This window comes from Cucumis melo, chromosome 10 (assembly GCF_025177605.1).
Source record: "Cucumis melo cultivar AY chromosome 10, USDA_Cmelo_AY_1.0, whole genome shotgun sequence".
Classification (NCBI taxonomy): Eukaryota; Viridiplantae; Streptophyta; class Magnoliopsida; order Cucurbitales; family Cucurbitaceae; genus Cucumis; species Cucumis melo.
In genome coordinates this window covers 18764095-18786180 of record NC_066866.1, presented here as the reverse complement: position 1 = coordinate 18786180, position 22086 = coordinate 18764095, and the positions used below count along the sequence as shown (strand labels likewise).

The window sequence follows — 22086 nt, the reverse complement described above, 5'->3', positions numbered from 1 at the left end:
GTTGAACGACAAATATATATTTTTCTATTGAATATATACATATGTAAGATTAAATTAATAATGATTTATAATTTTGACTTAATTGAATGGGCTAAATAATAGACACAACGCACTTGTTGAATAGCAAAATAAAAAGTTCTATTTATTCATTACAATCTTCCAAATATTAATTCCAACATACATACCAAATTTTCTACATTTTTTTAGCCGAGTCTTGTGCAATTTTTTTTTAAATATATAGGGCGAGTCTCAAGACTCGCCCTACTTGAATTTTTTTTAAAAAAAATATAGAAGGGCGAGTCTTCAAGACTCGCCCTATGTACATGCTTCATTCTAAAACAACAAGGGCGAGTCTTGAAGACTCACCCTATTAAAAAAATTAAAAAAAAAAGGGCAACAATTTGGTAATAAGTTTGCAAACAACCATATTTTGGTAATAAGTTTGCAAAATAACCTTATTTTGGTTAATGGTCCCACTCCTTAAGTCCTGGTACATCTTCGTACTTCCAGGGTGCATGGTAAATGGAGAACTATGAGCCTCAGTCAAAAGTTCTGTCTTGACTGCGCTGTCTTCCGGCACACATAGGCGTTCCTCAAACATAAGACCATCGTCAGAGGATATGGAGAAGTCCTCACCTTGCCCTGTCTCTACCAAACGACGCTTCTCGACCAAGTAAGGATCATTCAGCTGAGCAACGATAATCTTTGGCCTCAAGGTTGGCTGAACTGACAACTGAGCCAACTGTGAGGTAACCTCTCCTACTTAGACTGCAATCTCGACTCTCTCAAAATCTCTGAGTAAGGGGGTTTGCTTGGTGATCAGCGCTGCTGAATGTGCAACCTTCTTACTCAGCGCGTCAGCAACTACATTTGCTTTACCTGGGTGGTACAGAATCTCGCAGTCATAGTCTTTCACCAACTCGAGCCACCTCCTCTGCCTCATGTTCAACTCCTTCTGGGTGAAGAAGTACTTCAGGCTCTTGTGGTCAGTGTAAATCTGTATCTTCTCACCATACAAGTAGTGCCTCCATATCTTCAGTGCAAAGACTACAACTGCCAGCTCTAAGTCATGGGTAGGGTAGTTCTGCTCATGACTCTTCAACTGACGGGAGGCATAAGCAACTACCTTACCTTGCTGCATCAGAACACAGCCTAGTCCCTTCTTGGAGGCATCACTATAGATCACAAAGCTTCCCGACCCATCGGGCACTGTCAGGACTGGTGCAATCACCAGCTTCTGCTTGAGCTCCTGGAAGCTACTCTCGCATGTTGGGCTTCAGACAAAAGGGGTTCCCTTCCTGGTCAACTGGGTCAATGGGCTGGCTATACGTGAAAAGTCTTCCACGAACCTCCTGTAGTAACCTGCCAAGCTTAGAAAACTTTGAATTTCACTAACTGTGGACGGTCGAGGCCAGTTGGTCACCGCTTCGATCTTTGCTGGATCCACAGAAACTCCCTCACTGGAAACCACGTGGCCAAGGAACGTCAGCTTCTTTAACCAGAATTCACACTTGGAGAACTTGGCATACAACTTGTTGGCTCGAAGAGTCTCCAAAACCTGGTGCAAGTGTTCCTCGTGCGCAGCCTCAGTTTTTGAGTAAATCAAGATGTCATCAATGAAGACTATGACGAACGAGTCTAGGAAGTCCTTAAACACCCTGTTCATCAAATCCATGAACACTGTAGGGGCATTAGTCAAGCCAAAAGACATCACAATGAACTCGTAATGTTCGTACCTCGATCGAAAGGTCGTCTTGGGAATGTCACTGTCCCTGATCCTCAACTGGTGATAGCCTGATCGCAAGTCGATCTTAGAAAAGACAGTGGCTCCCTGCAACTGATCGAACAAGTCATCAATCCTGGGCAAGGGGTAGCGGTTTTTAACTGTCACCTTGTTCAGCTCTCGGTAGTCAATGCAGAGGCGCATCGACCCATCCTTCTTCTTCACGAACAACAATGGGGCTCCCCAAGGTGACACACTGGGCCGGATGAAACCCTTGTCCAGCAACTCCTGCAACTGGACCTTCAACTCCTTTAGGTCGGCCGGAGCCATTCTGTAAGGTGCCCTCGAGATAGAAGCAGTGCCCGGCTCTAACTCGATGGCGAAGTCTACATCTCTAGGAGGCGGAAGTCTTGGGAGCTCGTCGGGAAAAACATCAGGGTACTCCCTTACCACTGGTTCGGAAGATAAGGAAACTTCTGGCTCTCTAATATCTACTACGCTTGCCAAGATGCCCCAAGTACCCTGGCTGAGTAGTTTGCTAGCCTTCATGGCTGAGATGACCTTGGGTACACATACCATGCCTGCCCCCCTAAACTTGAATTTAGGCCCCGAGGGAGGATTAAAGACGACTTCCTTACCAAAACAGTCTATGCTTGCATGGTTAGCTGACAGCCAATCCATGCCTAAAATCACATCAAAATCCTGCATATCTAACACTAGCAGGGTCACGTCTAACTCATGATTCGCTATCTCTACTCGACATGCCTTTATTTTTTCTTTAGACAACAGGACCTCCCCAGATGGAGTAGAAACAGACAAAACATTACCCAAAGGTTCTACCTCTAAACCCACATGCTGAACGAATACAGAGGATATAAACGAGTGGGATGACCCAGAGTCAAATAGAACAAAAGCATAATGCCCCAAGATTGGGAGCGTACCTATCACCACTGTACCAGCTCGCTCGGCCTCCTGTCGAGTAGTGGCAAAAACTCTCCCCTGCTGGGAAGCAGAAGGCTGGTGCGGTGTCGTCTCAAAGGGTTTCTGAGGACACGCATCAGCAGTGTGCCCCAGCTGTCTGCACCTGAAGCAGACCCCACTCCCAGCCAAGCAACGACCTCCATGGACTCTCCCACAGGTAGTACAAGCGGGTAGCTCTCTCAGAGTCCTCCCGACTGCTGCAAGCTATCGTCGGTGTCTCTAAAAGACACCTCCTGACCTCAGAGTTCACTGCGGTATTACGTCAGGCTGCGTCTCCACCTTTCTCTTCTGTCCCAAGGCTGACCCTCTGCCGGCAGCCTTAGACGAATCAGCTCTCTCATGCAGGCTCAAATCCAGTGCTATATGTAGTGCATCAGCATGAGTAGTGGCTGGCCGAAGAGCTCGAACAATGCCCTGAAGGTCTAGCCTGAGTCCTCTAACGAATTTCTCCGTCCTGGCAGCCTCATCTCTTACCACATCGGGAACGAAACGGAACAGCATGTCGAACTCGGCGTCGTAATGCTCTACAGTCATATCGCCTTGCTCCAAGTTTAGGAACTCTTGCAGCTTGGCGTGCTTCACGTTGGCAGAGAAGAACTTAGCATAGAAGTTCTCCTTGAACTGCTCCCAAGTTATCTTGCTGACGTCGCCCCCCAGCATCCTCTCAGCAGTCTCCCATCAGGCGGTGCCCCTATCCTCCAAGAAGAAAACTGCACACTGCACCTTCTGGTCTTCTGGGCACTTCATGTACCGAAAGATAGTCTCTATGGACGTCAACCACATTTGGGCCATTGTGGGGTTGTCCATAGATCCGTCAAAGGTCTTAGGATTATACTTCCTAAAGTCTCTTAAGTGTTTAGCCTCAGCCGACAATTGAACTGGCACGGGTTGAGCTTCCACAGGGGCTGGAGGAGTGACGGTCTGGGCCTGGACAGAGGCGGCCTGGTTCTACTGGGCAGCGAGGAAAGGCGCTAGAGCAGCTTGCAGCATGTCCTAATAACGCTGCTCCATCGCGGCAAGATCCGCCTGGGTGACCAGTCCGTTAGGGTCGACCGCCGGCACAGCAGGTTGCTCCTCCGGCTGGCCACGACCGACTCCTCTGCCTCCCCTACCACCTTCTCGGCGTGCACCTCTACGTGGCGGCATTCTCCCTAAAATTCACCAACAAAACTTTTCACCACAAGGACTTAACACTCCTATCTCTAAGTCTAGTCTATTCAGGCAAAATTATAATCTTAACATTAGCAAGGTTTTAGACATACCTGGCGAGTGCCGAAGGACCGTATAGCCATAGGGTGCAGTAAAACAAAAATAAAACAATGACTTACATAGTAGGTTAGTCTACAGAACCTAAAACACTGTGCTCTGATACCAACTGTAACAACCAAACTCCTTATACTGAGTCGCAGTCATTACTGAATGTAAAACACGTGGTTTAAGTCATAAAATTTAGTAAAAACAAATAAAATTTGGGAAATTTATTTATGAAAATCAATCAAGGTAATATGCGAAATAAGATCAAATACTGAAGTCCTACTTGGGCCTTATCTACTTTTAAAGAAAAGAAATAGTAAATGGTGAAGAAAACAAAACTCAGACACTAATAGTCAAAAAACAAGTGTAGGCGGAAGCACGAATCCCTATGGCTCGCCACGGTCACTTATAGTCGCTCGCCAGCTTGCTTTTGCCCTTGCCTCGGCCTCTACCTGAAAAACATGACATGAAGAGAGTGAGTATAAAATACTCAGTAAGGGACCCACTACTAGTCCCACTAGGTGCCTGTTAGCTTCCTATTAGAGTCTTGTAAATGGTACCCAATCTCTGGCACGTTCCCGAACACGTGCAACATGCGCTCCCGTAGGAACGAGAATCTGGTCTTCGGTGTCCTGGGGGAGCACCTAGGACAACCGATATGCGAGGACCTCGTCGAGTCACTCGAGTCATATCTACATCCATGCTAGACTGGCGCCCGGTCGGGCCACGCAGTCCTAAATAGGTGGTGATTCCGAAGGACACCCATGCAGGTACGACTCTAATAGGCTAAGCTAACAAGTACCCTAACCATAACATACATGCACGTAGCATTATCATGTAATCATAACAAACTAATCATCATCTCACTTTCCGCCTTAATAACCGGCGTACAGTTATAACAATTGACGTCATCACAATATCATGCCATAATGTAACCATGTCATCAATCGCATCATGCTCTCATTAATTACACGTATCATACAATCTAGTCCTTAACATGCACAACTAAAGGTGTATGTGATCTCGTAGTTCTAAACATAGAGCTAGTAGTAGAAATCTCTTACCTGGAGATTTACTCGACGAGTCCTAACCGCAAGACAAGTGTGCTTTCAAAGCAACGAGGTCCTAACTGTTTAATACGCCAAAATTCATAATTAAGTCACCAACGACTAACGGCTCAAAAATCAGTTGAAATAACTTACCCTAGAAAGAGGTTGCAATGCTTGAGCCCCTACTGAAGAAATCCAACGCTCCAAGTCAAATCGTCCAAGGTGGCCTTAAAAGAGTTAATTTGATTTAGTCCAATTTAAATTATTTAGTGTCCAAAAATTGAGTCTTGCTGGGTAAGCCAAAACACATAATTAATTTACCAAAAATTGGGTGGAAAAGAGCCAACTAGGCTTGGCGGCTCGGCTAGAAAAAGAACAGGGACCGGCTCGGCTTGGCACAGGCGCGGCTCGGCTCGGCTCGGTACAGAAACTTTGCACGTGCGGCTCGGCTTGCGACAGAAGGGAGGCGCGACTCAGCTTGCGGTGCAGGCGGCGCGGCTCGCATGCGGACGCGGCTCGGTTACGCAGATGCACGCGGCGCTGCTTGCACGCGGACGCGGCTCGGTTACGTGGATGCACGCGACGTGGCTTGCACGCGGACGCGGGTCGGGTTCCGGAAGATGGCGCGGGTCGAGCGATGGGCTTCGTGGCTCCGACGGCCAGCGCGCGGCGGTGTGGCTTGGATCGAGGTGCGACGCGGCTTGCGACTTGGCTGCGACGTTACGCGGACGATGGAAGATCGGCTGGCGAAGTCGGGCAGCTGACGGCGTGAATCCGACGGCTTGGAGGTCGGCGGGACAGACGCGAGCGCGGTGTGCGTAGCTGTTGCTTGACGTGCGGCGGCTCGACTTGATCTGTTCTCCGATGCAGCTAGGAGAATGGATGCGGCTGGAAGAATGACGTGCGGTGGCCTGTGGCGGTCGATCGGCGGCTGCACCGGCTAGGGTGGGAGAGTTTGGGATTAGGGTTTTCTTGGGGAGAAGATGAATTTCACGTCTTCCAATGCCCCTTTTTAATAAAAGAAACAATAATAAAATAATAATTATTACTTTCTTTTATCCCTTTTTTTTCCTACTTTAATCCAATAACAACCATCCACTCTCTCTCTTCATTAAACCCAACAATTGACCCTTTCAAAGACATTAGTTAAATTTGTTACCTTCACAAATAATTATTTTTATTTTATCCTTAAACCTCATTAATCAAGTATCCAACCAAAGTAACTCTTTAACCTTAATTAATTATAAGGTCAAAATAATCCAATTTCATAAACAACTTTGAATTTACAAATTTCTCTCGAGATGAATAAATGAAAACCCCAATTTGTTGGGGCGTTACAGAAACCATGGAATAGTGTCAACTTATTTGTGCACATGATGGTTTCACTTTGGCTGATTTAGTGACTGATAATAGTAAACATAATTTAGCAAATGGTGAAGACAACAATGATAGTGAAAATCATAATAATAGCTGTAACTATTGAATTCTGTCTCTCTTTAAAATTCTCTGCAATTTATTTCTTCCATAAACTTCAATTTCAAAGCCCCCTTGGTTACTTAGAATTGTAAACAATTTAATTTCAAATCTACCAGTACTACAAATTTTAGTACGGTTAATTTATTAATTTGGTGTAGAATCAAGTAAAAATTTCCCACCGTTCATGTGTTTTTCTCCAAGTGTTTTGATTTTATATGTATGTAAGAAATCCATAAGGGACCCATGATCACTTAGCAAAAATCAATGTGTTTATTTGTGAAGGTTGTTGAATATTTATCTAGATGCACCATCTATATGTGCAGGGTTACTTGGGATTTGGAATTAATGTAACTACAGATTTTTGTTCTTGTATTAGGATCTTGCTTGTGAATGTGTTTGTGAATGTGTACATGTACTATTGTAGGATCTTGTTTCAATGTGTACACTTTGGTAGTGACAGTTTGTGAATGTGTTTATTTGTCATTGCTAATACAAAGTAGTCAATCAGAAGAAACAACATGAAGGGCCTGTGTACTATATGTGGTGTAAATGAAAGTTAATGATTTTGGCTGTTAATTCCTTCCTTTTCAGGGGGCCCTTTCTTTCTCCTATGAGTCCCCACAGGCTATAGAACTGCTTACTACTATGCTTGACATGTCTGTTCGCAATAATGGAGATGATAGAAATCAGAAGTTATCAGATTAAATGGTTTATTTTGATATTGCTTGTAGAATGATTGAAGTCATCATATTGAAAGCTAAGCGATTGTGTAGATAGTCAGCAATGTTGAAGGTTGAAGACTGAGAAGACGTTTAGGATTTCTTATTTAAGTCTTGTATTAGGATCTTGTTTCATGTACTATTGTAGAATGTATATATAAACACAATATTAAGTTTTCATTTCGTGTATACAAATTTAAAAGATAAATATTATAGTTTTTAAAATAATATTATTTTTATTAATTTATTGGAGCGAGAAAAAAAATATTTATCTATATGGATTCAATATAATGTTGGTTTATAAAAAATGGACAATAATACAACAATTAAATAAATATAAATTTCTAAAAATGGACAAAAACAAGCCTTTACTGTCGGTTTTAAACTGACATTATTGGTCTCTTTAATGTCGGTTTTAAAACGACATCATAGCCCAATCGACATTAAAAGGCTTCAATAACACTATCAAATATGTCGGTTTAAAACCAACATTAAAGCCCAACCGACATTAAAGGGCTTCAATAACACCATCAAAGATGTCGGTTGAAAACTGACATTAAAGGCCTTTAATGTCGTTTTTAAACCGACATTAAAGAGGCCTTTAATGTCGTTTTTAAACCGACATTAAAGTCCAACCGACAAAGATGTCGGTTGTTAAGTGACATTAAAGCCCTTTAATGTCGGTTTTAGACCGACATTAAAGGTTAGATTTCTTGTAATGAACCCCTAACAAATTAAACCTAATTAAACAAAACAAAAATAATTAACTGAAAAAATTCTTTTAATTTTTGAGTCGTTACAGCCCATCACTAATCTCTTTCAACAAAAAAAAAAATGCACGTTCATCTCGCCTTGCAACCCCTCACACTCGGCCAACCACCAACACTACCCAGAACACCCATTTTCGGCCAAAACCTTAACTTCACTTTAGACCTTAATATCTTAAGATCTAGAACTCAAATGAAAATACTTCCTTCTACAACGTTGTTGATAATTGTTTTATCTTTCTTACTGCAAAATATCAGCCAACAAATTAGAGTATTTTGATTTTTAGTCCCCTTAAAGTGAAGACTACTAAGATTTTCTCTAAAAATGGCCTTTCGTCCTTATTTCAACTTAAACTCAACCTTCCTTCTATCAAATTAAATTGTAATCCAAGCCAAAACGCCCCAACTAACCTCTAAAACATGTCTTCTTGCCTAGTTAAAATGCCTAGCTGTAACGCCCCAAAAATTAAGATAATTTATTTGGCGTTATTTTGAATCCATTTAATGAGAATTATTTGATTTAGGTGGGAATTGAAATTAATTAAATATTTCTTAGATGAATATTTAATTAATTAGAGGTTTTAGCATGTGGTGTTTGTTAAGTTTTTGTTTAAATGGTAGGTTAAGAGGATTAAGTAAAGTTGTGGATTTTTAGTGTTGTTGAAGTTGAATTTAATTAAATAATTATGGATGTTATTTAATTAAATTGTCGGGTGAAAAGTTTGTTGGAGATTTAATAATTATATGTATATGTGGAAATATATATATAATTATTATGTTAATGGAAAAGATAATTATATTTGTTGAAATATAATTATTTAAGGAAAAGATAAACAATAATTAATTATTGTGGAAGATAATTAATTATTTTGGAGAAAGATAAATAATAATTAATTATTGTGGGAAATAATTAATTATTCTATAGAAAGATAAATATTGATTCTAGAGTGAAGTTGTTATGGTTGGGTTAAGATAATTCATGTTGGAAGTTATAAGTGATTTATTGGAAAAGATTTGATTGATTAAAAGAATTGAGGATTTAAGTTAATTTGAAATCTTGGAGGGAAAAGTTAGTTTTGGTGGAATTATAATTAATTGAGTATATATATATATGGATATATATATATTTAATTAATAATATGAAAAAGTAAAGTTAATTATATGATGGAATATAATTATATTTGTTTAGAAAAGAAGATAATCCATGAGAAGAGAGATGGTTGATTTGATTGGACGAAAAAGATATATATTTATTTAAAAGAGAAAATGATTGTTTAAATAAATATATATGTTTATTGTAGATTTTGGTGAGAGAAAAATAATAATAATAAAGAAGTATTATTATTATTATTAATGGTTATAAATGCCTAAGATTAAGACATTTATTTAGGAAAGATAATGGGAATAAAGATATATGTATATTTTTTTGGTATTATTTATATATATCCTAAAAAGAAAAGGAAAAGGAAAAGGAAATATTAATAATAATTATTATTGTTATTATTTGGGTCTATAAATAGCATTGGAATGCTTTAGATGGAAATAAAGGAAAAAGAAAAAGGTTCTTTATCTTCTTCTCTAAGATAACCCTCTGCTGTCGTCGCCTCAAGCACCTCAGTTGAAGTTAAGATTGGTCTCTTTGGAAGCTTGAGGATTTAAAGTGATGAATTTTTCCATCAAGGATAAGAGAATTTTTCAACCTTCATCTGAGTAACCTTGGTACGCCAATAAAATTAAATTAATATTTTATTAATTTAATTTTGGATCTATTTGGAGTTTCTGTAAAGGTTCAATTGACTAAACTTTTTTAAGATCTAAATCTTTGATTTTTCTCAATCAAAGTTGAATTGGTTTCAACCCCTTTTTTTTAGAAAGTTAATTAACTTGGGAGAATTTTTTGATGTTAGCCAATTGCTAATTTCATTAATTAAGATACTAAGTTTTCCTTTTATGATTAGGATCAAGTTAATTGGAGAAATTTTACTGTCAACTAGGGAGTACCTTGTTTGGCTAAAATCTCCAGGTAAGAGATTCTCCTACTAGACCTTCGAACTGAATTTAAGAGACTGCATGTAATTATGATTATGCATTGATGGTAGCTAAAATGCATAACTTGATGCTACTGATAATGACTATCATTGTATTGATGTTGATGATGATGATTGAGATTATTATGTTGACGATTGATGATGATGACTGATGTTATGTTAATGACTGGTAGATTGATGTTGATGATTGTTAATGCATGATATATTAATCACATGATTAAGGACGTTAAGATTAATACTCATGCCATGTTATGATGTTATGTTATGATACATGCTATGGATAGGGTGTTCTGTTAACTTTGTCTATTAGAGTCGTACCTGCATGGGTGTCTTTCGGGATCACCACCTATTTAGGACTGTGTGGTCCGACGGGACGCCAGTCTAGCATGTATATAGATATGATTCGAGTGATTCGACGGGGTCCTCGCATCCCGATTGTCTTAGTGTTACCCCCGGGTTCACTACAGACCAGCATGTCCTAGGTGCTCCCTCGGGACACCGAAGACCAGATTTTCGTTCCTACGGGAGCGCATGTTGCACGTGTTCGGGAACGTGCCAGAGATTGGGTACCATTTTCAGGACACTAATGGAAAGTTAACAGACACCTAGCGGGACTAGTAGTAGGTCCCTTACTGAGTATATGTTTATACTCACTCTTTCTATGTTTAACATTTCAGGCGAAGGTAAAGGTAGAGGAAAGCTGGCGAGCAACAGAGAAGGATCCGTGACATGCCATATGAGGACTCAGTTTTGCTTCCGCGTTTATGTTTCAGTGTTTTAATATTCCGTTTTTAATGAAAATTTATTCTTCCCTCGTTTCAAAAAGTGTCTCTTGTCATTGTTTCTTTTTAGTAATGACCTCAGCTTAGTATAAAGAGTTGGGTCGTTACACTAGCACTTCTTAGAGGTTTTCTTCATCCTTCTCGATCACACACACCTCCAAGACTTGTCTTTGGTCGCCTAGCATCATCACCTTGCCTAAATAACCTCTTTAAAGGTTATTTCCTCATCCTTTGACTACACACCATGCCTAAAATGCCCAGGCCACGGACTTAGCCAATTTTCCTGTAACCCCCCATAAATTTAGGGAACTTATTTTGGGTGTTACATTAAGTGGAATTGGAAGTTAAGGAATATATTTGGTGTTTTGTGTTGGATTAATTAAATATATATACATGGGTGTGTATATTTAATTAAAGATTATGGAGTTTGGTAGAAATTGTTATTAATTAAGACATGTGAACCCTGTATCCCAAGTTGTTCAAAGATTAGAACTTTCGAGGACGAAAGTTTCTTAAAGGAGGGAAGATTGTAACGTCCCAAAAATTTAGATAATTTTGGAGTTAATTATCTTAATTGTGTTTAATTAGATTTAATTTATTGGACGCTATTTTGAATTCATTGAATGAGAATTATTTGATTTATGTGGGAATTAAAATTAATTAAATATTTGTTGGATGAATATTTAATTAATTAGATGTTTTGGCATGTGGTGTTCGTTGAGTTTCTGATTAAATGGTAGGTTAAGAGATACGTAAAGTTATGGATTTTTAGTGTTGTTGAAGTTGAATTTAATTAAATAATTATGGATGTTATTTAATTAAATTGTGGGTTGAAAATTTTGTTGGAGATTCAATAATTATATGTATATGTGAAAATATATATATAATTATTATGTTAAAGAAAAAAATAATTATATTTGTTGAAATATAATTATTTAAGGAAAAGATGATTGTATTTTTGGAGAAAGAATATTTAGCAAGGAAGAAAAGGTAAAATAAATATATTTTGGGAAAATATAATTATTTGTAAAAGGATAATTATTTTGGAAAAAGATAAATAATAATTAATTATTGTAGAAGATAATTAATTATTTTAGATAAAGATAAATAATAATTAATTATTGTAGAAGATAATTAATTTTTTGGAGAAAGATAAATAATAATTAATTATTGTTGAAGATAATTAATTATTCTGCAGAAAGATAAATCTTGATTATGAAGTTAAGTTATTATGGTTGGGTTAAGATAATTCATGTTGGAAGTTATAAGTGATTTATTGAAAAAGATTTGATTGATTAAATTACTTGAGAATTTAAGTTAACTTGGGATTTTGGAGGGAAAAGTTGGTTTTGGTGGAATTGGATTTAATTGAGTATATATATATATAGATATATATATATATTTAATTAATAATTTGGAAAAGTGAAGTTAATTATATGATGGAATATATTTATGTTTGTTTGAAAAAGAAGATAATTCATGAGGAGAGAGATGGTTGATTTGATTGGACGAAAAAAATACTTATTTATTTTAAAGAGAGAATAATGATTTAAATAAATATATATGTTTATTATAGATTTTGGTAAGAGAAAAATAATAATAATAAATAAGTATTGTTATTATTATTATTAATGGTTATAAATGTCTAAGATTTTGTGCATTTAAGGCATTTATTTAGGAAAGATAATGGGAATAAAGATATATGTATATTTTTGGTATTATATATATATCTTAGAAGGAAAAGGAAATAATAACCCTCTATTGTCGCCGCCTCACCAGTTGTAATTAAGATTGGTCTCTTGGGAAGCTTAAGGATTTAAAGTGATGAATTTTTCCATCAAGGATAAGAGTATTTTTCAACCTCCATCTGAGTAACCTTGGTAAGCCAATGAAATTAAGTTAATATTTTATTAATTGAATTTTGGATCTATTTGAGGTTTCTTTAAAGGTTCAATTAGCTAAATTTTTTGAGATTTAAATCTTGGATTTTTTGCAATCAAGGTTGAATTGGTTTCAACCCCTTTTGTTTGAGAAGTTAATTAATTTGGGAGAATTTTTTTATGTTAGCCAATTGCTAATTTCATTAATTAAGATATTAAGTTTTCCTTTTATGATTAGGATCAAGTTAATTGGAGAATTTTTACTGTCAGCTAGGGAGTACTTTGTTTGGCTAAAATCTCCAGGTAAGAGATTCTTCTACTAGACCTTCGAACCGAATTTAAGAGACCGCATGTAATTATGATTATGCATTGATGGTAGCTAAAATGCATAATTCATTATATTGATTGATGATGATGATTGATGTTATGTTAATGATCGGTAGTAAGTTGATGATGACGACTATTGATGTTTATGTTGATGCATGATATATTAATCACATGATTAAGGACGTTAAGATTAATACTCATGTCATGTTATGATGTTATGTTATGATACATGCTATGGATAGGGTGTTCTGTTAACTTTATCTATTAGAGTCCTACCTGCATAGGTGTTCTTCGGGATCACCACCTTTTTAGGTTGCGTAGTCCGACGAGACCGCCAGTCTGGCATTGACATAGACATGATTCGAGTGATTCGACAGGATTGCTCGCAACCTGATTGTCTTAGTGTTTCCTCCGAGTACACTACAGACCAGTTTGTCCTAGGTGTTCCTTTGGGATCACCGAAGACCAGTTATGTTCCTCCGGGATCACATGTTGCACATGTTCGAGAACGTGCCAGTTCTTGGGTACCACTTTTCAGGACTCTAATGAAAAGTTAACAGACACCTAGCGGGACTAGTAATGGGTCCCTTACTGAGTATATGTTTATACTCACTCTTTCTATGTTTAATATTTTAGGTAAAGGTAAAGGTAGAGGAAAGCTGGCATGCGACAGGGAAGGATCCGTGACATGCCATATGGGGACTCAGTTTTGCTTCCGCGTCTATGTTTCAGTGTTTCAGTATTTCCATTTTTAATGAAAATTTAGTTTCCCTCCTTTCAAAAAAGTGTCTCTTATCATTGTTTCTTTTTAGTAATGACCTCAGCTTAGTATAAAAAGTTAGGTCGTTACATTTCCCCTCTTTTCCACTAACTTCCCTTCAACTTTTTTAAACCATTTCTTCTTAATTCTCCTTCTTCCTACCTACCATGACACACTTACAATGACACTACTCAAGCGTACTTTCCCGTCTTTACTTCATTTAACATCATCCTTTCAATCTCTTTGCAAAATGTATGTTCCTTAGGGTTCGAGGTTTACAGATAGTATGATATTAGTGATAGAAGTCATCAACGAAAGCATAAAAGGAAGAAAACTAAAGGGCGAAATTGCTATTAAAAAAAATTATCATATGATCAGTAAAATATTCTCCGTTTTTGCAAATATTGTTCCCTTATGCTATAGATTATATTTATTTTCGAATTTGTGCTATAAGATGTAATTTTCCTATTCCAACAAATGTACAAAAGTAGAAGCTTGTTTAGCACGATAAGTTTAAAAAATTGAAATCCAGAGAACAAATCAATTATTTACTTTTGCAAATATGAAAAAACAAAAGTCCAATGCACGTGATACACCTCATATACACTTGATACACTACTCATGTCCACTTTTCATACATTTCATACATTTGTAATATACACTTGTTGATACCCTCCTACTAGACAATTGTCTTGATATATAGTTGTACACACTTGCTACACATGAGTACATTTGATATACACATGATACACATTTGATAGACCCTTGATAGACCAAATATTCAGATTTATGATAAAAGATTTTGAAATTTTTGTTAAAGGATTGAGAAAATAAAAAATATATATTTACTGTAATAGTAGTCATAAAACATACTATTATAACCCAAATGAAAATAATATACTGCCCTAAATACAAACTATCATAACCCAACTATAATAACTCACTCTTTGGCCTAAACGTCCCCTAAAAAGTGTTTTATGATTTTTTACCTTAAAGTTGATAAAGATCAAGTTATTTGCAAAATTTTCACATCGCTTTATTTGCTCAAATGTCATTAGAAATATTTACTTAATTGACATTCAATTAAAAACCTTTAATATTTTGTCATTTTCAACATTTATGTATGTATATCAAGTGTACATTATGTGTATTAAGTGTAGATTAGACGTATCAATTGTATCAGGTGTATCACTTGGGTTGGACTTGTTTTTTTTGTCATATAATTTATAAAATGAAAAGAGTATGTTATAAACTTGTTAATCTTTAAACTCAAATTGGTATCCACTGCAATTGTGTCTAAAGTATAAATTATACAATATGTATTTGGAGAATAAAATACAGACCATTCTTACTCAACTAATTGAACACTACTTAAAATACTATTGATACGTTGATTTTAAATAGATGTACAAGCACTACAAGAAAAGATAGCTACTATGACAGTTCATTTCATCCAAAATTAAAAGGAGGGAAGAAAAAACTGTCATAAAAGGTAAAAATGCGCGTTTTTGGCGGGAAAAGGCGGAATTTTTCGGATTTGAAGAATTTATGACAGTTTTTAACTGTCATAAATTTATGACAAATTTTAACTGTCGTTGAATAAAAATAATAAAATAATTTATTAATTTTTATTTCTCTATCTTACTTTACCCTTTCTCATCCCACGCGATTCTTCCTCTCTTTTGTCAATTTTTTTCCTTCTCTTCTCTTCTCAATCTCACGTCACTTTCTTCCCTCTCTTCTTTGAACAGTCGCCGCACCACAATCGCCGTCGTCCCTCGTGCCCAGCTCATGCCCATTCGTTGTCAAATAGTCATTCGGGCTAGTTTTTTTCTTCGACCGCCGTTGTGCTCACCACCACCGTTGGGTAAGTTCTTTTTTTCTTTGGGCCACTCTTCTTTCTTCAATTTTCCTCAACCTCTCTGATTTGCATCAACCTCTCTTGATGTCTTAACCTTTGTTTGATTAATTTCTTAAGACAAACACTCCCACGCTCGCAATCGTTACTAAACCCTATGCTTCTTTTCAACTCTTGAATTAATTAAACCTACCAACTACAAGTGGAGTATGCATTTGCTACGATTTTCGTCTATTACTTTACTAATTGCCCATCAACGGATGCTAGTAGCAAATGGACAATGCCCTCACAGAAACTTCTATTTTCTCCTTGGTAGGTATTTCGGTCTCCCTACCCAACCCCACTTTTTTTTTTTCATTTTAATTTCATTTCTCATTGTTATTCTCGATTTCAACCAGTCAACATTTGATATCGAGACCAACCTTTTCATTTAACCATTGTTTGTTTTGTTTACTCTATTTTTTAATGCCCACAACATGTTTGATGAAATGATTGAATGATGACATTGGTTTTTCTTTGGGTCGTTGGTCATTGATAACAGTCCACTAATCAGATTGTTTGAAATTTTAGCTTGTTTGGTTTTGGTTATTTAATATTTTCTATCAAATGGAGTGATACTAAAAAAGATGTGTAGAGGTTGAGTTTGATTGAACGCATGCCCTCCATGTTTTATTCGAGCCAATGTGTATATTATGTGATGACTTTTGACAAGATATGTTTAATTTTGGAATCGGGTTTTTAACATATTGAAATATGCAATTGTGCAAGTAGAGTTTTTGACTCATGTTGATTATATAACACTGTTGTATATTTCCATGATGTTTTATTACCACAAAACTTGTATGCATAAAGATTTTTTGTAATACACTGTTGTATATTTCAAATCAAGATTATATATGTTTTTTGTTCTTTTTTCTTGCAAGAAAGAGATATGTTGAGGCAGCCCGGATTAGAGAAAAATACCCAGACAGAATTTTGGTAAAATTTATGACTTTTCTTGTTTGTTATTCTATGTTTAATTTAGATTTTCTTGATCTTTTGTGTCATGAATTTGGGATTGGTTTACCTTAACTCTGTAATCTTTTAGTATATATGATTGTATGCTTTAGTGTTTATGTGAATGTATATTATGTCAAATGGGATTTTTCTCAACAAAACAAATAATTTCATGATTGCCATTAATGGCTTATGCTTATTGATTCTTATTCCTTATCTATTCCTATCATATTCCATTTATGAACACTGTTAAGTTAAAGTTTGTGTGTTTGGTTGTTTTGTAAATTTTTTTGTTTATTTTTCTAAGCGAAAATTGTTTTTAGTGTATATTTCATTAAAACATTTAGTTGAAAGCTTTGGTTTCCTTAGCAATGCTCTTATTGTGTAATATCATAATTTAATTATTCTAGACAACAAAGAACCTAGCATGTGATCTCCTTCTCACATTTCTTCCCAAGATGGTCATTCATAGTTTTCAGTGTGGTGTTTTACATGTGCAAAAGGTCTATTGCTGATGTTTTATGTTCTAATTTGCTCTTATTCATTTTGTCCTTGTATCTTTAGGAGCATTGGGTACATCTTACAGTGTCCTTGAGTTGTAAGGTGTGTAGTAGTGTGCTTTCTTTCAAACTTCTTCCACATGTCTGCAGTTTCAACTATTTTGCTCAAAACCACATCCTAAGTCTTCTCACTGCTTTTATTATTTCATATTTTCCATTTTTCTTGTTATCTTCATTGTGAAATTTGGACCCCAAATTGACTTTTGGCTTCAAAATTGCAGTCAAACTTTGCTATATTGGATGAGAAAACAAGAATAGTAACCAGCAGGAAGGCTGATAGACACTTTAAGGAGGAAATGCCAATATTATGTGCAGCACTTGAATGTGTTCCGGAGGTTTATATGTCTGTAAACAAAACCATTAGGTTGATTTCATGGGAATATTTTCCTTTCAACTTCTTGTCTTTTTTTTTTTTTCTTATTCCTTTATACCAAACCCTACACCATTTCAATGGTTTCTTTTTGAAAGTGAACAAGTCAACATTGAATATGTTGCACAAGCGAAGAACTGCTTTAACCGATAACTCCATGATCGAGCAAACAATTTCTTATGGCCCTTCAAGCTAAAAGCTCCTCTTAGGTGGTTTGAAGAAGAAGAGAATATTAATTCTACGCAACTTGAGAAAGAGGAGGAGAAAAGAGCAAGGGAAAAAGTTATGCAAAAACTTGAACAAGATAAGGTTTCCTTTCTCCACCACTTTTTTCTTAGTTTTGTATTAACCAATAATGTATTTTATCGGAGTTAGATACATTTTGAAGGATATTTCATTTTCATTCTCATGATTTCCAAGGATTTATAGCTAAGCATCCTGAAGTTTTAATAATTAGTTGGTGTTTGTTTATTTTCTTACTCTGTCTTTCACAATGTGGTTCATATATGGTACTATAGGCAAGGAAGCCTTCAAGTTTGTTGTGTGGTAAGTGCAAATAATTTTTTTCCATGGTTATGATGTTGAGAGTTCTATACATATTTGTTTCTGGCTTTTAAATTTGAATCATCTAAGTTTTATCGAAAATTTCCTCTTTTTTCTTTCACTTTTTCGTTCATATCCCGGTCCTCCTCTCCCATACATTATATGGTCGGCTCCATCTCCTTGTTGAAGGTCTAAAATTGTTCATTGAAGGTCGAAAATTGCTCATCGAAGGTCGAAAAGGTCAGAAATCCTTGCTGAAGGCCATCTTCTCACCGAGGTTTGACACCTAAATTTCTCCATTTTTAATTTTTTTTATTTATCTCTAAATTCGATCATAATAACCTTAATGGTTTTAGCCACAATGTTTTTCCCCGATTCTATTGTACTAGTGCATCTCTTCTATTCAATATAGAAGTTCCTTTCATTTCTCTATTCACCTTTCTTTTTGTCTCTTTTTGTCACTTGTCTCTCTACCAAACAATTTCCCCTCACAATATATTTTTCTTTTGTCACTTTTCATTGTTCTATCATATTGTATTGATCCAGAGGATAGACCAAGACCAAGGCCTATTTTAGCAAGGTTTCTCCAATTGTGCACAATGGTTCCCATTAAGTTTTCTTCATTTTCTCACTTGGGTCCATTTGTTTTTTCACAATTTTCCATCCAATATGCCTCTTTGCTGACTTTTCACTTTGAAAATGCTGAAATTTTCAATTTTTAGTTACTGCAAATGCCTTTTTCTTTTATGTTGAGTGTGGAGTAGCAATTACCACTCATTTGATGATCTAACATATGCTTTATGTAATTTCTTGTGTCCATTGAAATGAAAAAAAGGATTTTTTTTTTGTTTAGGTCTTAAGTTTCACGTCGTTTTTGCTTTGTTTTGATTATTAAGATATGTTGGTGGGGGTTATGTAATTGCAGAATTTTGGCATTTCATTCGGTTGGACTTGCCATTGAAGATCATGGTTTCTGAGGTTACTTTTGAAACAGATTGTTGAAACTGATGTTCTAGTCATGGCGTCGGTATCTAGGTAACCCTTGATAATTCTTGATTCTAATATTTACTTTGTTGAATGTACTGAAAGTTTTCAAATTGTAGTGCCTATGTTGTTGTAAAAAGAATGGAGTTATGGTATTTATTGTTTATAACAAATTAATATTATCAATAACACAACCCTCTTATAAATACTAAAGGTTTATCCTTTGACGTGTATATATTTATGAAGTTCGATCATATTATACTTTAGTATTGTACCATTCACATTTATATTTTATGCAAGTAAACTTCTTATATCTTCTATAGCATAAGAAGTTCCATTCATTCTGATTTTAGTATTAGGTTAACCTTTATTCTCTACGCCTTTAATAGCCTATCAATTTATAATATATTTTTGTTTTCTTCTTTAAATATTGGCCTAGATTACTGCTCGTGCAGGTCGAAAAGAATTTATGGAAGTTTTAGTATTCAAGTGTGAAACTACACTTAATAACATTTTAAATGGTTTGCAGAATTTGGATACCATATAAAGTAATGTTGTTGTCTGGATATACGTTCCTACTATCTACCATTTTTCTCAGGATAATCCATTAAATATTAAACCTTTCTATTTGTACTTGTGTTTTGTTATTAAATTAACCATTATTTATTGTTTCTTCCATTCGGAACAGAACTATAAAGATTGTTAAGAGGTCAGAAAGGACATATAAGAATCGACAACGGCTTTATCTTTCTGAGCAGGTGAGAACCGTAGTGATTTGTTGAAATGGCTACATTGTTTATTTCTCTATGTAATTATGTTGAATTGCGACTAAGGATTGTTTATTTATGGTGTATAGCTAGATGTTGCTATATCACGTTGAAGATTGTTCCGTAAATGTTTACTTTTTGTTTTTTCTTTTCATTCTTTATTATTAGACTGATGGTACTCCGTGTGAAAACATTACTTGAATTGCTACCTGTGACTGATGCTTGAGTTGTTACAGTAAAGGAGTTTGTTATCATGAATTAGCTGGAATACCGAGTTGAAATACAGTAAAGGAGTATGTCTTGCATTAAAGCGAAACTAATCATCATTCTTTTTGGCTCTGCATTATTAGGATGTTTGAGAATAGTTGCTATGATAGAAGATGTTCTATATACAACGTTATTTTATCACTCTCATTGAAGTACTAAATATATATATGGTTTTAAGAGAAACATAGAATGCTCAAACATCCTGTACTTCTAGATTTTTTGACCATGAGAAACATTCTTTAAGTTTGAATTTAAAGTGTGTGTGAGAGGGATGGATGGAGGAAGGGGTACATAGTTTTGTGGGTAGTTTTTTTGTTGATTGTGGTCAGTTGGGTATATGTCATTCTTGTCATCCTGGTTGTTATTGGTTTATGATTAATTAGGACTAATGACTGTTGTTTTGTGGATATTTGTGTTATTTCATTTATCTTTATATTAAGTTCTGTTTGTTACTGATTTTTTAATAAAAAATGTTTAACTGTAGCATTATCCGTTGTGGGTGTTTACCCTATTTTCTGTCTTTATAATAAGTCTTATTCTGAGCTACAATCATAATTTTCTTTTCTTGTTAGGTTTTGCAAGAATCCATTGAAGCAGTGAAACCATATTTGCTGCAATTGATTGATTTATAGGCCTTTTTGTAGGTTTGGTAGCCAAATTTTGGTTCAAATGTACTTATTTAAATAGCTTGTCCGTACCAAAACATATATGTTAATTGCTTCATTGTACAAACATTGTACGAACAATTGTACGAACAATTGTACATATATTAAAGTATATATATTAAATCGTTAATCATTTTTGTCCATATGGATGTGTTGTATAGTATTTTTTGATTGTATTGGTCTGTGTAATGGCAGGGCGGCAAGAAAAACAGGGATTCAATAAAAATTACTGCAAGAAAAACAGGGAATTATAACATTTGAATCTAAAAAACAGTGGCATCGAAAATGTTTTCTTGACAGTTAATTAAAGTCATGGTAGAAGAAACGATGATAGTTAATAAGTGTCATAAATGATAAATAATGACATTTATTATGTGTCATAAAATATAAACAATGACAGTTATTATCTGTCATCAAAACTTAGTAATGACAGTTATTATCTGTCATCAAATCTAAATAATGACAATTATAATCTGTCTTCAAATCAAAATAATGACAGTTATAATATGTCATAAAATAAGTATTTCGTGACATTTATTCTTTGTCATGAAAAGCACATTTCGTGACAGTTTGTAGAACTGTCATAAAATACTTTTAATGACTGCCGCATCAATGACTGCAAAAAACTGTCACGAAAGCTTTTTATGACAGCATTTAACTATCATCGTAGGCCCTTTTTCTACTAGTAAAGGTAAATTTCAAACAATTATAATTATAATTACAATTATAATCATAATTAACTTAATCATCACGATTCAAATCTGATTCAAATATGGTACATAAAAATATTGTACAAAACTTTATGTTAAAACAACCAACTTTTTTGTTAAAGTTATTGACATTTGCTCAATGTTTTCTAAACTTTATTTTATATTTAGGAAAAATAGTTTGTTGTAGATTCACATCGCGTGTGTTAATATATAGTCTTTGTCCTTTCCCTCATTATCATAGTTTAACTCTCACATTCAATTCTTTTGTTTTGTTTTTTTTTTTTTTTTTTTCTCTTTTTTAGTGGTGCACTAAATGTGCTTGAAATTAGTATAGTCATTGCTCATTTTTTTATCATATCATATGCAATGGAACTAGTTAATGGCTTTTGAGGGAGACTTGGAGTGAAAGATACAAACCCACTACATATCTTGAGACTTGAGTTGGCTAATAAGTCTTACAATATGAGGTCATTAAATGCTAGTGAACTATTTACAAGCCTATAATTTCACACACCTGTATTCCAAAAGGGTCTCAAGTAGCAACCATAGTGGGCCACTTGTTTTTGTCCACCAACAAGTTGTCAAATCCAAAAATCATAT

The 22086-nt window shown here is 35.4% G+C and overlaps 1 long non-coding RNA gene across 1 annotated transcript; it reads left to right on the top strand.

Moving 5' to 3' along the window:
• The first annotated feature begins 18754 nt into the window (after window positions 1-18754).
• LOC127151207 (uncharacterized) lies at window positions 18755-20919 on the top strand. Its single transcript, XR_007823935.1, has 3 exons — window positions 18755-19128; window positions 19766-19835; window positions 20684-20919. It is a non-coding gene; the product is annotated as an uncharacterized LOC127151207 (long non-coding RNA).
• Window positions 20920-22086: the final 1167 nt, after the last annotated feature.